Source organism: Grampus griseus, assembly GCF_964374135.1.
Source record: "Grampus griseus genome assembly, chromosome: 17".
Classification (NCBI taxonomy): domain Eukaryota; kingdom Metazoa; phylum Chordata; class Mammalia; order Artiodactyla; family Delphinidae; genus Grampus; species Grampus griseus.
This window is the reverse complement of record NC_139011.1, coordinates 41,695,909-41,712,905: the sequence shown is the minus strand read 5'-3', so window position 1 is coordinate 41,712,905 and position 16,997 is coordinate 41,695,909.

Sequence of the window (16,997 nt, the reverse complement as noted above, 5' to 3'; positions counted from 1 at the left end):
CGAACTTTACTACAATTTGGCAAGGTGGGTATAGTGCCACTCCCATTCCATGGAGGAGAAAAATGACAACATAGCCAGAGAGCTTGCCCAAGGTCACACAGCTCGGATAAGTGGCAGCGTCAGGATTCAAAGCCTGGCTTGCCCAGCTGAAGGGATTCAGTGACTTCTTTCTGGGCACATGGGCATTTCCCAGACACTGTGTTTGCAGATGACACTGGCCTTTCTAATGCATCCATCCATCCACTTTTCCAGCCAGCTTCTTCTCTGGGTTGGCTGGTGGCTCCGGAAAACAAGCCAGAGGCACCAGCATCTATTCGAGTGGCCGGACTCTGCTGTGAATAGGGCCCATGTTCCGTTATCCTGCAGCACTTATCTGCTCTGGGGATTATCCAAGTGACCAGCTGCTGAGACATGCCAGGCCCCAAGCTGGCAAAGGTGAAATCCACAGAGGAATGAAAACTTAGAGATCTCTCAGTCCTACGTGCCCTGGCCTCCCCCAACCTCCTACTTATTTTATATGTGAGGAAGCTGATACCCGGAGGAGTGACTACCACTCAGTTAGTAATTAGCAGAGCTGGAACCAGAACCTGGGTGTCATAATTTCCTGGATGGTTTCCATCATTTCCATCGAGTTTTCCTTCTGGGCTTAACCAGGAGGGGATGGCTACAGATGTGGGGAAAGGAGAAGAGCGGGGGGTCAGAGAGGGACAGAGAGAGAGAGAAGGCGGGAAGGACACCATCCAAAAGTCTTCCGCTGACTCCATGCTAAAATACATGTAACACGTGAATCATTGGTACTTCAGAATTATCCATGCTTTTTCCATGCTGAGCCTCCGACTCTGTCAACTGGTCTCAACAGAAACATTATGTGCGGTAAAAACTAAGAATAAATCAGAGTATATAAGCATATCATCTACCTCTCAATTCTACTTTTGCCCATTGATAAGAACTTAATTCTTCCCATTAATAAGAACCTAATTCTACGTCTAGGCAATATCCACTCTGAACTATTTTTCATTGGTATATGTGAGGCATGCGGAAAGAAAACCAACTCTAAAGATGGGGGAGGGGGACTTTCAGTCCACTATTGATTCGGTAAGTACAGCAATGTTGTGTTCGAATAATAGAACCTGCCTTCTTAAATTTTCTGTCCCACAAGAAGCCAGATGAGAAAACAACTACTTAGGAAAAGTTTCAACTGAATGGCAGTTAAGTTGGAGTGAATATTAGACAAAAGTCAGTTATACCTCGCAAAGCACATTTGACAGCCAAGCGTTATCCGGCAGAGTCCCAGCTACCTCATCCAAGATTCCAGCTCACTGAGACCATCTGAGGTTATAGAGATGAAGAAAAAAAGGTGGAATCAGGGAATTTGGGCCGATAGCAAGTTCCGAAGAAGAAAAATTGGCAGAATATTGTAGTTTCTTATTCTATGAATTATTCCATCTGTATTCCTTCTGCAGGCATTTGAAGGCTTCCTCAGATTTTATCTAACAGAGAAAAGCGTGGGGCTAGGAGACAGAACTCCAAACAAAAAGAACTAATATTTACTGACCAATGCACATAACTTATCTCAGTTCATCCTCATCACCACTGCATCTACCCATGTTTCATGGATGAAGATGCTGAGGAATGAGGTCAAATAACTTGTTCAAGGTCACAGAGCCAATAGGTAGCAGAGCTGCACACTCTGGGTCCACAGTATTAACCACTATTGTTTAGAGTAAGGGATACACTTCAGCCCTATTCTCATGCTAGCCCCACCTCAGCCCAGCTCCTTCCTAACCCCCCTCAAAAGAGAAGGAGTTTTTATTTGATTGGCCAAAGCCCATGACCTTCATTGCGCCCCATATTAATGGGGAAGGTCTCTCTCTCCTTAAAGGCATGAACCACGCTGTTCTCTGTCTTTTCTCTGGGTCCTATGCCTGGGTGAGAAGGTAAACTTGGGGTTCTTTTGGGGGCCTGACTATCTCTCTTGTCTTTGTCACTGTCACTCTTTGTCTCAGCATAGAGACCTGTGCAACTACCCCATGACTTCAAAAAGGGGATGAGAGAGAGAGGAAGAGGTGGGGAAGGAGGGGAAGAACTTTTGACCAGGGCTGGGACTGAGGCATAAGGGATTTGCACAACCAAAAATGTCATATTACTTTGAACCTCATCCCTTGAAAATTCTAGGGAAGACAAGATGATGGGTAGGCCCAGGATACGTACATCCTTGGGTCTGTAATATTATCCTAAAAGCCATAAAATCACTCAATCTTTAACATATACTTCCTCATCTATACCGGAGACTTACTGCAACCAAGGTCATGCTTACTCACGCCACCAAGTCAGTGCTACTCAGCGATAAAGTGACACCATCCATCTTCACCACCAACAAAGAGAAGTTATAGACTGGACACTGAAGAGGTGGTAAAAGAAATGGGTTTGGTTTTTATTGCTTTTTAAACGCTTTGCATTTTGATGCCTTTAGGCAAAGCATGTTCTCTAATTCCCCCACAGTCCTCACTACTCCCTGATGTCTTCTACTCCAGCCAGCTTCTCTCATTTAGATTATCTACCTGGCCCCCAGAGGCACTTGCCTTTGTGACCCCTGCAAGGACTGAAAGAAAAAATAGGGGATTCAGCATTAGAAAAGCAAGTTCAAACCTCGGCCTTTCCTCTTTGGTGATCCTGGGGATGTCACCAAACCCCAGAGGTCTTGGCTTCTGCTGCTGTGAGGACTAAAGAGCGGCTGAGCATGCAGCACTCTGTTAACCACAGAGCACCGTGTCAGTGCGAGTGATTATAATGATGACGCAGGAGCCAAGGCTTGGAGCTTGGCCACCTGCCATCGGTTTGGCTGCCCCTTAAGGCTCACGTTAAATGAATCCAGCAGAAATCAGGACACATGAGGCAGGGCGGGAAATGTACTCCTATTGATGTTACTAGGAAAAAATAATTAGTAAGGAGAGTGGCATGGTTAAGTCCTTTGTAACCAAACAAGGATCTGGGGTCAAATCCAGCACACAGAATAGGTCTACACCAGCCGCAAAAGCGCTGGGAGGAGCTGGGTGGGAGGCAATGTGCAAAGTGTCTGAGCACAGAAAGAACCTCCTACCCCCTCTGGGAAGTCTAAAGAAGGAAAGAATTACTATATGGAAAATCATTGCTTTACAGAAGGGGAAAAAAAGATTCCAGTTGCAAAATCAAGAGAGCCCTGATCAAGAGAAAATAAGGACTGAAGAAAAGATGGCTAAGAATAACCTCTCAACGTCCAGAGGCCTATGGGATCCAGACGGACACTCCCTCCAGCTGCATCCTCCTTCAGGCTGGCCCCAGCTTCTCATCAGACCCCTGCTGGGCAGATTTAATTTTCCGCTGAAAAAATTTTTAGCTGTCACACTTCCTCCGCTCCATTAGCCCAGGCTGCTGCAGGCGTTTCTTGCTCCTTCAAAACTCCTGCAGGGTAAGTGCAGAATGTATCTCGGAAGGCCGAGGGGAGGTTCCTGAAGTAAATGCACATTCACTGCCCAGGTTCCTCCATTCATTACAATAACTACTGAGCATTTACCTGTTACCAGAACCTGTTCTCAGGGCTAGGGGTAAGGTACTTATGTTCATGGAACTTATATTCTGGTTAAAGAAATAATAAATAACAAATAAATAAAGTATCACCATATTCATTCATTCATTCACTCATTCACTCATTCTTTCTCTGAGCTTGCCACTCTTTAGCCTCAGTTTTCTCATCTGTAAAAAGAGAATGATAACACTGGAGACAATGTATAAAGTAGGGGTCAAGTACACACCCATTCAGAAGTCTGACAACAGCAAGGTTGATGAAAATGTGAAGGAGAGTACTCGTGCCCTGCTGGTGGGAGTGTGAATTGGGAGGCCACCTTGGCGATCAACCGTCAACATCTAAGATATGCACATCCTTGGTGACCCAGCGATTCTGCTTCTCCGTGTGCATCTTCTATATCACACAGGAGACAGACACAAGGATGCTCATTAAAGCACTGTTTGTAATAGCAACAATCAGAAACCACCTAATGATCATCAATGAATAAATGCACCGTGCTATATTTTTGCAGTGAAATACACAGCAGTGAAAATGAATGAACTAGACCTACTTGTATCAACCTGGATAAATATTGAGACCACAATGGTGACTTTAAAAAGCAAATTGCAGGATATCTACAAGAGTAATAATTTATATAATTTTCTAAAACCCCACACTAATAGCTTATAGTTAAATATATCTAGTAAAAGCATAAGAACATGGATGAGAAAAATACATACCAACTTCAAAATAGAGATTACCCCAGGGAATAGGGGAATGACAAGTAAGTAGATGGACACCAGGTTTCTCAAAAACAGCCAAAAAGCAAGTAGACAGTCACATAATAAGATCAAAGTGTTTAGAGAAAATAATCATCAAACTGGAATTTTATGTTCAACTAAACTGTTGTTCAACAATGTGAGTTAAACAAGTATTTTTTGAGCACTTATTATTACTAAGCAATATCGTAAGCCCCAGAGACACGGAGTTATATAAGCTCAGGAGCATATGCTCGTCTGCTGGTCCTTTCCCCAGAAATTACCAAACCCATGAGAAGATCATCTAAGAGCTGCATTAAAAGCTTTGGCCAAATGTATATTTGGTTTCCAAACCAACATGATGTTTTTCCCCGAGGTTCCTTCTTTCAGCAACAGAAAAATCAATGACACTATTTAACACAAGGAGTCAAAACCAGCCTAAGGCTAAAGCCTTGATTTAGCCAATTGTAGTGACCCAAGAATTCTTCAATGATAAATCTAGAAAGGCTAAAAGAATGAACTGTAGTTGGGTTGAGGACCTGGGCAGTTAACACCTTTCCTACATGGTTGTAAGTAAGCTCACATTTTGATCTCTATCTGTGTCTCGTTAATCTATATCTCACTGGGTTGAGAACTCTGAAAACACATTGAGATTTAGCGCTCTCTCAAACCCCAACTTATATGAAGGTGGAGATCATATATGATTTATTTACCACTGCACAGCAGGTGTCTAGCACGGTGCCAGGATTATAGCTGGCATTTAATAATTATATTGGATGATTGGCTAAAGAATGAGATCCCTTCCAGAGAGAGTGATTGAGAAAGACTTTACAATAATGATATTTAAGATGAGTATTAGATGTAATAATACTCATAACATTAGTGAGAATAACATTAACTAACTTTTATTGAGATCTTTCCATATTCTAGGCACTCTGTAGATTATCTCTACCCTGTGAGCTAGGTACTATCATAATTAAAATTTTACAGAAGATTAAACTAAAACATAGAAAGTTTAACTTGCCCAAGGTCCCATTGCTATAAACTGGTAAAGTTAAGATTTGAACCCCAACTGCTGATTCCAGAGAACATGAACCTGATTGAGTAGGCCACTGGGATCCATCAGTTCAACAATGTCACTCAACAAGCAAACGTGAAAGAGTTATTATACACCTGTCTCTAGGAATACAGGGCGCATAACAGTCTCCGTACAAGATGGTTGGGTAGAAAAACTGAGGAGTTGATAGTAATAGCTGCCCTTTATTGAGCCGGGTATTTTGCTAAGTGATTTACCTGTATCATCTCATTTAATTTTCTCAACAAACGTTTATGGTTATTATTAACAGCAACCCCATTCTACAAATTAGGAAACTGAGGCATGGAGATATTAAGTAACCTGCCCAGGATCGTGCAGCCCAATGATGGAGCTGTAATTTGTAGCCAAGCAACCTGACTTCAGGGACAGAGCCCTCATATCCAAAATCATCACTGCGAAGTGACGTGACAGACAGCATCACAGAGTATGTGTGCAGAAGAGTGGGACAGCAAGAGGGGGTGATGAACTGTGCTCGAGTGGGTCAGAGAGAATCTCACAGAGAAAACTTCAGTTTGAGCTTTGAAGTACAGAGAGCAACTGGCAGGGTGGTGTGTGCATGTGTTCTGTGCACGTTCTTGCACCACCATGTGGACAGGGGCTGGGAAAGAGGAAGCATTCCAAGGTTAAAAAAAAACAGAAAAGGCTCAGAAGTATGGGCATTTGGGTGATTCCAAGTAATTTCAGGTGGCTGGAGAACATGTCGGGGGGAATGAGAAGTAGGGCCAAAAAAGTGGTCAGGAGTCCTCTGCAAATTCCAAGCTATGGGAGGACAGTCCCAATGCTCTGTTTTGTCCTACCCACGAACTCAAAGTTCCAGCAGGAGCTCAGGTGATGGGAGGCGGGGAAGAACCTCTAGAGGTACAGGAGCAAACAAGGAGAAGCCAGCTCTGCCAGGCTTGAAGGCCAAGGGGTTGCGGGACAGTGACATGCCAGTGCATACTTGCCCTTTCCCATACAAGGAGCAAGAGGTGTCCACAATTGTTATGAGGGAGCAGCTCCATTAAATGGAGCTAAGTGGCTCACCAGACCCACGGGCTCTGCTCCAGAGGAAGGGGGTAGGCCTCGGATCCACCAGGGCCAGCCTGACCACCAAGGAGGGACAGGCTGCACATAGCGCCACCAGCTGGCGCAGGGAGAGTTTTCCTGCACACCCACCCATTCACCACTTCCCCTTTCTCCTCCTCACTCCCTCTTGACACCTCTCTTCTTTGTCCTTGGTCTACATTATTTTCCTAAGCATCCAATACACACAAATCCCTGGTTTGTGCTCAGCCAGGGATTCTCATGTATACACAGGACATCACGGTTGGATGGGGAACAGACGTTTCTGCCCATTAAAATTTACATGAAAACTATAAACATTCCTCTGATGGGTGAAATAAGTGGAAGCCTCCAAGAAACTGTGAAGTCATCTCTCCAGGAGAATCCAGCAGGAGTGATGCAGGACCCAATGGCAAGTGGGATTATCATTTTTCTCTCAACATTAAAGCACAATCTGAAGTAGAAAAAAGCAAGATCCCTGGAAATGACACGTAGACCCAATATTCTTATCTGTCTCCCACACTAGGGCATTCACAACTTGAGGGTTAAGAACTTGCATAGCATAGACACCATCATCATAATTAACACCCTAATGAAATATACTGGGCATCTATCCATTTGCATGCTCAGATTATATAATTTACGACATGGTTTGGTTTCAGGTTTTGGATCCTGTTTTTGGTACCTTCAAACTGCCACTGAGAAAAACAATTTATTCTGTCTTTCACTCAATAAGTTTTGATGGAGGGCCTATTAGGTATTGGGCCAGGTAGTTCAAGGTACGCGAATGAAAGCAACACAAACTTCGCCCTCAATAGAGTCACAATCATTGAACGCACATTTAGTACTAAAGTGTCTGTTCACCAAGAAGGCCAAGCTCTGTCAGCACACAGGGGCAGGACCACAGTGAGACTTCGAATAGGGAAAGGGGCACACTGTACCTGAGAATATGGGCATGGGGTCCCCCATTCCTACTGCACTGAGACAGCCTCTGCCCTCCAAGAACACAGACATACAAAGGGCAATGAGAAGAGAAAACAGCAGAAGTATCCTCATATAGAAATTGGTATTTGATATTTGAAGGTCTAACTCCATTAGTTCCATTACATCAGATTCTCCAGCTAGGGTTGTTAGTTCCTTCTGGGTTTCAAGAAAATGAGACATACCCAGCTGGGAACTTCTTGTAAGAGAGGCAAGAAGCCATCTTGACAGCTGCCCTACTAAGTTTCAAGGAGAACACAAATTTTGTGCAGGTTACCACACTAGCTCTATGTTTTCGTTGAGACTCCTCCTTGCAAAATCTGAACACTACCTTGAGCCATGTTAATTTTTTAAATGGTAGTGGATATTATAAAAGTACAGGCACCTTGAGGCTCTAAGGGATGTTTTGGGGGGATCAGAGCCAGGAAATGGAAAGCTAGCAGAAGCCAAAACTCTCACACTCTCTCCCTCCTTCTCTCCACATGGCTTCTCCAAGTCTGCTTCTCACTGCACATCTGTTTCTTTCTTTTCTCTCCACACACCAGCTTTGTCATCTTCTCACTCCATAGCTCCACATCCTGTTGCTCCAGCCACACAGAGAGACAGACTATCTTTTAGTCCCAGTTCCAAAGCCCCAAGAGGGAGCACCTGATTGGCTCAGGAAGGATGACACTGCCACTCTTGATCCAATCAACTGAAGCCTGAGAGGTGGGGCTATGTAGCACAAACATGGTTGCCACAGAGGAGGCTTAAGAGGATGAAGGAAGGGCATTATCAGATGAAAGGTGTTGTGAACTGAGCACCACCACAAGAGGTGTCACTAATCTTCAGTATTTTGTCATCTTTAAGTTTCTCCCCTCTCTTATTTTATAGCTTGTGGCTTCTTTTTACTTGTAACTACTATTGTTTCACGCTTTCTATTTACTTCCTTTCTCCATGTCTCTTGGCTTCTGTGCCACTTTACTGCCAGTATCTCTCGGAGCAAATGGAATTCACTCTCCCCCAAAGTAGATTGGATTGGATTGGCTTTCCAACCTCAGTTGACCTGTAGCTGTCTCTGGGCCAGTCATCAACTAGGCAGTCCATCAATCCCTGGTCCTATCAGCTGTGGTCAGGGTATCGGGGTTACAAGGCTACAGAATAGAAACTAAGAATAAAGAGCCGCCTAATCTTGCTTTTCCCAGAAAAGAATTATGGGCCTGTTCGTTTTCCTCAAAAGTACTATGAGCTTTTAGCACACAGATCATGAAAGACCTGTCCTACCTCCAGATCCTCTCTAGACATAGAGTGAGCTCCTCAGGAATCTCTAGGAGCATTTAAATTTTTCAAACAATAACCAGTTTAGCATTTCATATACATTTAATAAAATTTCTACTGTGCTATTCAGTGTACCCCCAATTGGTATTTTAATAAGACATTCTTTTCAGATACAGTTGACCTTTTTTTTTTTTTTTCGGTACGCGGGCCTCTCACTGTTGTGGCCTCTCCCGTTGCAGAGCACAGGCTCTGGACACGCAGGCTTAGCGGCCATAGCTCACGGGCCCAACCACTCCGCGGCATCCTCCTGGAGCGGGGCACGAACCCATGTCCTCTGCATCGGCAGGCGGACTCTCAACCACTGTGCCACCAGGGAAGCCCGTGAGTTTTTCTTTTAATCTATCAATTACTTGCCCTATTTGACTTTAAGATTCTCAGAAGTAGGTACAGTTGACCCTTGAACAACATGGTGGTTAGGGGCGCCCACCAGAGTCAAAAATATGCATATAACTTATAGCTGGCCTTCTGTATCCTTGGTTCCTCTGTACCCACAGTTCTGCATGCACACCAACTGTGGGTTTTGGATCTTGTAGTATCATAGTATTTACTATTGATAAAAATCTGTGTGTAAGTAGACCTGCACAGTTCAAACCTGTGTTGTTAAAGGTCAACTGTATCTGGGGCTTTGATTGAGGGGATCTGTGAGCCACACCCTTGAAAAAGCCTTTTGTGTGACTGGATACTCTTACGTTTGAAATTTCTGAGGTGGTACAGCCACATCCTCAGCTTTTTCTTTAGAGCGTATGCTTTCCTAACAATAAATCTCTCAATTTTAGAATCTTTTGCAATCTGGATAGGCTGAGAGTTTCCTAAAACATCAAGTCTTGGGTCTTTTTTGTTTAACCATGATCTCTGTCCTCTTGTATTTTACTCTAAGCAACAAGCAGAAACCAGGCTGCATCTTCAACACTTTGCATGGAAATCTCCTCAGCTAAATATCCAAGTTCATCATTTACAGGCTCTGCTTTCCACATCAATGCAAGTCACAATTCTGCTAACCTTTCCATTATATAACAAGGATCCAGCTTCCTCCAGTTTCTAATAACATGTTCCTCATCTCCTTCTGCTTCTTCATCAGAAGTGTCCTCAAGGGCCAGATTTCTATTAATAGTCTGTTTACAACCATTTAGATATTCTCTACAATGATTCTTCTGAGCCTTCATCAGCAGAGACTTTAACATCTATATTTCCACCATCAGTCTAAGGAATTTAGCTTCCTTAAAATTTTTCCAGCCTCTGCCCACTGCTCAATTCCAAACCTATTTCAACATTTTTAAGTATTGGTTACAGCTGCACCCAACTTTCAGGTACCAAAATCTTTATTAGTTTTCTACTGCTGCTATAATATATTAACACAAATTAAATGGTTTAAGATAACACACATTTATTATTTTACAATTCTATAGGTCAGAAGTGGGACAAGGTCTCACAGGGCAAACTAATACAGATGTGTTGGCAAGGCTAACTTCCTTCCTGAATGTTTGTGGGGAGAATTTGTTTTCTTGCCTTTTCCAGTTTCTGGGGGCCACCACATTCCTTGGCTTGTGGTTCCTTCCCTTCCTCCATCTTTAAAGCCAGAAATGGCAGATTGAGTCCTTTTCATGTCAACTTCTCTGACCCTCCTTCATCATCACATCCCTCTCTGACCATAGCCAGGAACAGTTCTCTGCTTTTAAGAGCTCATCCAGATAATACAGGAAAATATCCCAGTCTCAAGGTCTGTAACCTTAATCACATCTACAAAGTCCCTGTTTTCGTGTAAGGTAACATTCACAGTTTCTAGAGATTAAGACATAGATATTTTGAGGAGGCCATTATTCTGCCTACCACAGAAAGAAACTTCTATCTTGTCTAAGTCACTATTATTTTGTCCTTTGCAATAAAAACCAAACTGGCATCCCAAATGATATAATCCTCCTGTCCAGTTTCAAGGTTTTGAGTGGTTAAATTTCCTGCCCTTTTCAAGTGCTGTTTATAAGGCAGGACGAGGTAACAGTCCACTGAGAAGTAGAGATAACAAACAACGTCCTATGTAATCTAAATGTACCTCACTTTATGTAAGACTTGCCCGAGATTATATATATAATTATGATTGTTGTAAATTGAATCATATTTTAAATATACCAGGAGAACTTACTATGGAGAATCATTTATAAAGTGAAACAACACTTTATATAGTGAATAAGCATTACCTAATATATATTTTCAATCCAGATTTTTACATATTTTGTTTGACTAAAGTAGGACATACCTACATATAAGATATGAACATGTTACATAGCTACTCTTTATTTTTGGATGCCTATAAGGTACTAGACTCTGTGCTAGGTGTTTTAAAGAACTCAAAAGACTTTTAATAGAGTATTAATGTGTGTTTTATTACTGAGAATATTTATCTCTGCTAGAAAAGACAATAGAAATAAGTGGAGATTGAAATTCACAAAATGTAAGTAAGTTATATGAGTTTAAGTTAAATTTGGGGGAGATGTTAAACATAGACAACGAGCGAACAAGTAGCTTGTGAGAATTAGGCAGAATTCTTCAGTTATGGGCATCCAAGGGCTCATGCTTTCAGAAGGTAATTTTTACCTTTAGTAAACACCTCACTGAGTTCCCCCTTTCAGTGGGTGTACCCCGATCTATTCAGCTACAAACAGGAATTCAGGAGTCAAGCTTGACTATTTCATCTCTCTCTTTCCTCACATCCAATCCATCCCAAAGTCCCGTTGACATACCTTCAGAATAGTTCTTGATTTCATCCAGTTCTCTCCATTTCTCCCATAATGGCTCTAGTCCAAACTACTGTCCTCTCTTGTCCAAATTTCAGCAGCTGCCACCTAATGGGTTTCTCTGAATTCACAGACTGCTGAGCTATTGCTTTAAAACACAAATCTCAACTTGACCTTCCTCTGCTCAGAGCCCTTCACTGGCTCCACAATCTTTATAAAATTTCGTCTCTGAGAAACAGTCCCTGCCTCCCACTCCACTCCTGGCTCCCTCCATATTCCTGCCTCCTCCCTTTCTAAACTATTTCAATATTCTTACCTCCTTTCATTTGCCAGAACATGTCAATTTCTTTCCTCCCTCAACCCCTGGGCTTGAAACACTCCTTTCCTACCCAGGGATTGAGGGAGGAAAGAACTTATTTATCCTTAAGATCTTGGCTCAAACATCATTTGCTCAGAGAAGCCCTTAACCCCCAAGTCTACACTAGATCTCCTGAGGTTTACTCAGACTTTTCTCGACTTTTCCTTCCCAGGGATGACCACAAGTCCAAAAAATATTTATTAAGGACTTATTAAGCATTCTAGGCACTGTGGACACAGCAGTAACAAAGCAAAGTTTCTGCTCTCATACAGTATACATTCTACTGTATTAAGTTTGGTGGTTATTTGGATAATGTCCATCTCCGCCTCTAGTCTACAACCTCAGGGCAGGCAGGCACCACACTGACTTATTCACCATTGTATCCCCAGTGCCTTACACTGTGCCAGACACAAAGAAGGTGCTTAGTGAACATTTGCTGAAGAAATAAATACACCCTCACAGTCAACACGCCCTATAGTACAGTTCATATCTTATCATTAAAATCTAGTTTCTGTACGAGAATCACACTTTCTCTAGCACCCATGGGCTTAAGGTAATTTTAAGTGTTGCTTCAGCAGTGCTGACCCTTCTGAACAGTAGCTTTCATTTATATAGTAGTGAACAAAGTGGATAGCCACATGTAAATCAATGAAGTTAGAACACTCCCTCACACCATACACAAAAATAAACTCAAAATGGTTTAAAGACCTAAGTATAAGACATAACATCATAAAACTCCTAGAAGAGAACATAGGCAAAATATTCTCCGACACAATTCATAGCGATATTTTCTTAGATCAGTCTCCCAAGGCAAAAGAAATAGAAACAAAATGGGACCTAATCAAACTTAAAAGCTTTTGCACAGCAAAGGAAACCATAAACAAAATGAAAAGACAAGCTACAGAATGGGAGAAAATATTTGCAAATGATGTGACTGACAAGAGGTTAATATCCAAAATATACAAACAGCTCATACAACTCTATATTGAAAAAGCAAACAACCCAATCAAAAAATGGGCAGAAGAACTAAACAGACATTTCTCCAAAGAAGACAAACAGATGGCCAACAGGCACATGAAAAGATGCTAATTATTAGAGAAATGCAAAGCAAAACCACGATGAGGTATCATCTCACACTGGCCAGTACGGCTATCATCAAGAAGTCTACAAAAGGGCTTCCCTGGTGGCGCAGTGGTTGAGAGTCCACCTGCCGATGCAGGGGACACGGGTTCGTGCCCCGGTCTGGGAAGATCCCACATGCCGCGGAGCGGCTGGGCCCGTGAGCCATGGCCGCTGAGCCTGCACGTCCAGAGCCTGTGCACCGCAACGGCGGAGGCCACAACAGTGAGAGGCCCGCGTACTGAAAAAAAAAAAAAAAAAAGAAGTCTACAATAAACAAATGCTGGAGAGGGAATGGAGAAAAAGGAACACTCATTCACTGTTGGTGGAAATGTAAACTGGTGCAGCCACTGTGGAAAATAATACGGAGGTTTCTTTAAAAACTAAAAACAGAACTACCATATGATTCAGCAATCCCACTCCTGGGTATATATCCAGAAAAAACAAAAACTCTAATTCTAAGAGACACATTCACTTCAATGCTCATAGCAGCACTATTTACAATAGCCAAGACATGGAAACAACCCAAGTGCCCATCAAGACAATTATCTTAAGAAGACACACACACACACACACACACACACACACACACACACACACACACACAGAATGGAATATCACTTGGTCATAAAAAAGGATAAAATATTGCCATTTGCAGCAACATGGCTGCACCCAGAGAGTATTATACTTAGTAAAATAAGTCAGACAGAGAAAGATGAGTATTATATGATATCACTTATATGTGGAATCTAAAAAATAATACAAATAAATTTATATACAAAACAGAAACAGACTCACAGACAAAGAAAACAAACTTACAGTTACCAAAGGGGAAAGTGAGGTGGGGAGATAAATTAGCAGTATGGGATTAATAAATACAAACTTCTATACATAGAACAGATAAGCAACAAGGATTTACTGTATAGCACAGGGAACTATATTCAATATCTTGTGATAATCTATAATGGGAAATAATCTGAATATATATATATATATATATATCTGAATCACTTTGCTATATACCTGAAACTAACACAATACTGTAAATCAACTCTACTTCAATTTTTAAAAGCAAAGAGGAAGGAGTAAAATCTCTGTTTAGTACAGCAGAGAAAGCTGTAACTAAGGGTGGAGCCATTTTGGGGGCTCTGAGATCAAGGTCAGCAGAAATAGAGAGTGGGAGTGGGAAGGAGAGCAGAAATCCACATGATAAATGGAAGGCCTGTGCCTGGAAGGGTTGGCTAGACATTTACATTTTGAGAACAACTGTCAGCTGAAGGAATTCTCCTTGGAAAAAACCAAGAAACTACTAAAGAGAGTGAATGAACTTTTCAGGGAGGACCAGGATTGCTGGTTCATGTGCTAAAAACTGCAGTGGGCACCTCTCCTTTTGCCTGACCTGCATGCATCTCCCTTTCTTTTAGAACCCCTATTTTGCTTTGGGGACCCACTCATCTTGCATTGCCTACAGTCTGGTCAGTCAAGAAACTTGCAGACCGAAGTTTCACCTCTTGACCAAGGGGTGAACACCTGACCCAAACGAGGCCAATCAGATCATCTAACAGACCAACACAAAGACCAAATAGAGCTCAAGTTCTTTCTTCCACCCTGAAGAAACTGTTGGTTCCTAAACCTTGGTTATTGCCTAGAGGTAAATCCCCAGTGATATTCTGGTTACTGTTGGTCCCCGCTCCTATCTTACCCTGACCCTGGTTCTTCTGTTTTACCCTAAGCTTTATACACTACCCCGTATCTTTTCTGTAAGTTTCCTTCACATCCAAAGAACCATGACTATTATATAAACCCAGAGTCAAGCCCTTCTCAGTTAGCATTTGTCTCCTCTCCCATCTACCCTATAGCAAATGCTACCAGTCCACACACGCTAGTTCCAGGCTCACAACGACAACTTCCTTGCAAAGGATCTGCAGACCTATACAACATGAAAAAGCAATGGTACAAATTAGAAGGACCTAGATGACCAAACATCTGACCTCAAAACTAAAAACTAATTTTAGTCAGTATACCTAGAGAGATTTAAGACAACAGTGCTTAGAAAACAGGCTTCTGTAAAAAAGGAACAATAAAAAAATAAATAAATAAATATTTTTAGGTTATTAGAGAGGCTACAAGACAAAGTCACAGAGATCTCCTGGAATATAGAGCAAAAGTCCAAGAAATAGAAAGTATAAGCAAAATGTTGAGTCATATAGAGGACTTATCCAGGAATTATCCCCCATATGAGTTTCAGAAAGAGAAAATAGTGAAAATACAGGAGACGAAAATAGGAAATAAATAACAGAAGAAAATTTCTCAGAGCTAAAGAAAGATAGCTTGAGATTATAAGTGTTCAGCAGGTACAGAGCAGAGAAATAAAAAGACCCACACTAGCATACATCGTTGTGAAGTTTCTGAACATCAAGGACAAAGGAAAGATCCTTTTGTCCTGAGACCAAAAAAAAAAAAAAAGAAAAAAAGTTAACTATAAAGGACAAGAATTCGATCAGTGTCACATGTATCAGCAACAATAATATGTTAGAAAATAGTTCTCAAAGTTCTAAGGGAAAAATTATTTCAAACCTAATATTCTGTACATAGTCAAGCTCTCAATGAAGTGTGAGGTAAAAATAATGACATTGTTTCCCATACAAGAACTTAAAAAATGACCTCTCACACAATCTTTTTGGAAAATAAATTCTTTTAAAAGTAACCAGCAAATCAAAAAGAAAATGAAGGAATCCAAGAAAAAGGAAAACATGAGACTTAGTAAACAGGGGACCTAAACCAGTAGCCCAATTTTTGAAAAAAGCCTAGGATAATTGTCATGCAACAGCCTAGGAAGTAATCAGCCCAGTTAAAACAAAAAATTGGAGAGCTCTGAGAACAACTCTTCAAGAAGGAATGGATTCACATTGATAGTCTGATTAAGCAGCTGGGCGGACTTGGTGATAACTTGAAGTTATATGCTGCTTTTGTCCGCAAGAAAAAAGGCAAACAGAAATTCAGGGGTAGAGGGAGGTGAAAATAAGAAAATCAGAACCCAAATATGAAGCTAACTAAAATGCAGAATGATTTTGAGTCATTGTGAATGTGAGATGGCAATCCATTTGATCTTGATGTTTGGAACAGTCTGCTTCATGAAGCTCAGTTTTTGTGACATAGGACTACATTTCTTTCCAACTGCACATCAATGTTCCACATGAAATAATATTTATGTGAATCAGAAAATTGTAAACACCTTTGCTAGTGCCTTATTCTTACTGAAAAATAAAGATTCAGGAAAACCACAAAACAAAAGTATAGCTTAGTGAATTACTATGTGGAGAATATCCATTTAATCTTCACTCAGCTCAAGAAATAGAACTTTGCCGCCCACCCAGAAACTCCTCCATTTTCAACATCCCAATTTCAACCCTCCTGGTGATTATAAGTAATCATTTCCTTAGCTAACCATTTTATCACCCAAATCTGCATCCTTAAACATTCTAGTTTAATCTTGCTAATTCTTCAAAATTTTAAGACTTTTCAAAATTTCCCCTCCATCCCTTTCTTTTTCTTTATCTACTGAAGAACAGGTAGTCTAGACTTTGCTGAATGCGTACTCATGCTGCAGTTCTGCCTGCAAATGGGCATCTGGATCCAGAGACTGGATCAGTATTAGTATTTAGTATTATGTTTGGATTCCTTTCTTTTGTGTGTGTGTGTATATATTATAGGTTTTTGGTTTGTAGATATGTATATGTGTGTGTGTGTGCGTATATAGATACATAGATAGATAGATAGATGTAAAATTATGTTAAATTGATGATCTCTTAAGTTTAAATGTGTTCTAATATTCACCCTGCACCCACATTTACTTTTTGACCTCACATTTTACATCTTTTTGTTTTGTCCATCCCTTAACTATTTATTGTGATTATAGATGATTTTACTACTTTTGTCTTTTAACTTTCCTACTAGATTTGTAAGTGGTTTGTCTACCACCTTTACTGTAAGTTTGCCTTTACCAATGAGACTTTTCCCTTTGTAATTTTCATATTTCTAGTTGTGGTCTTTT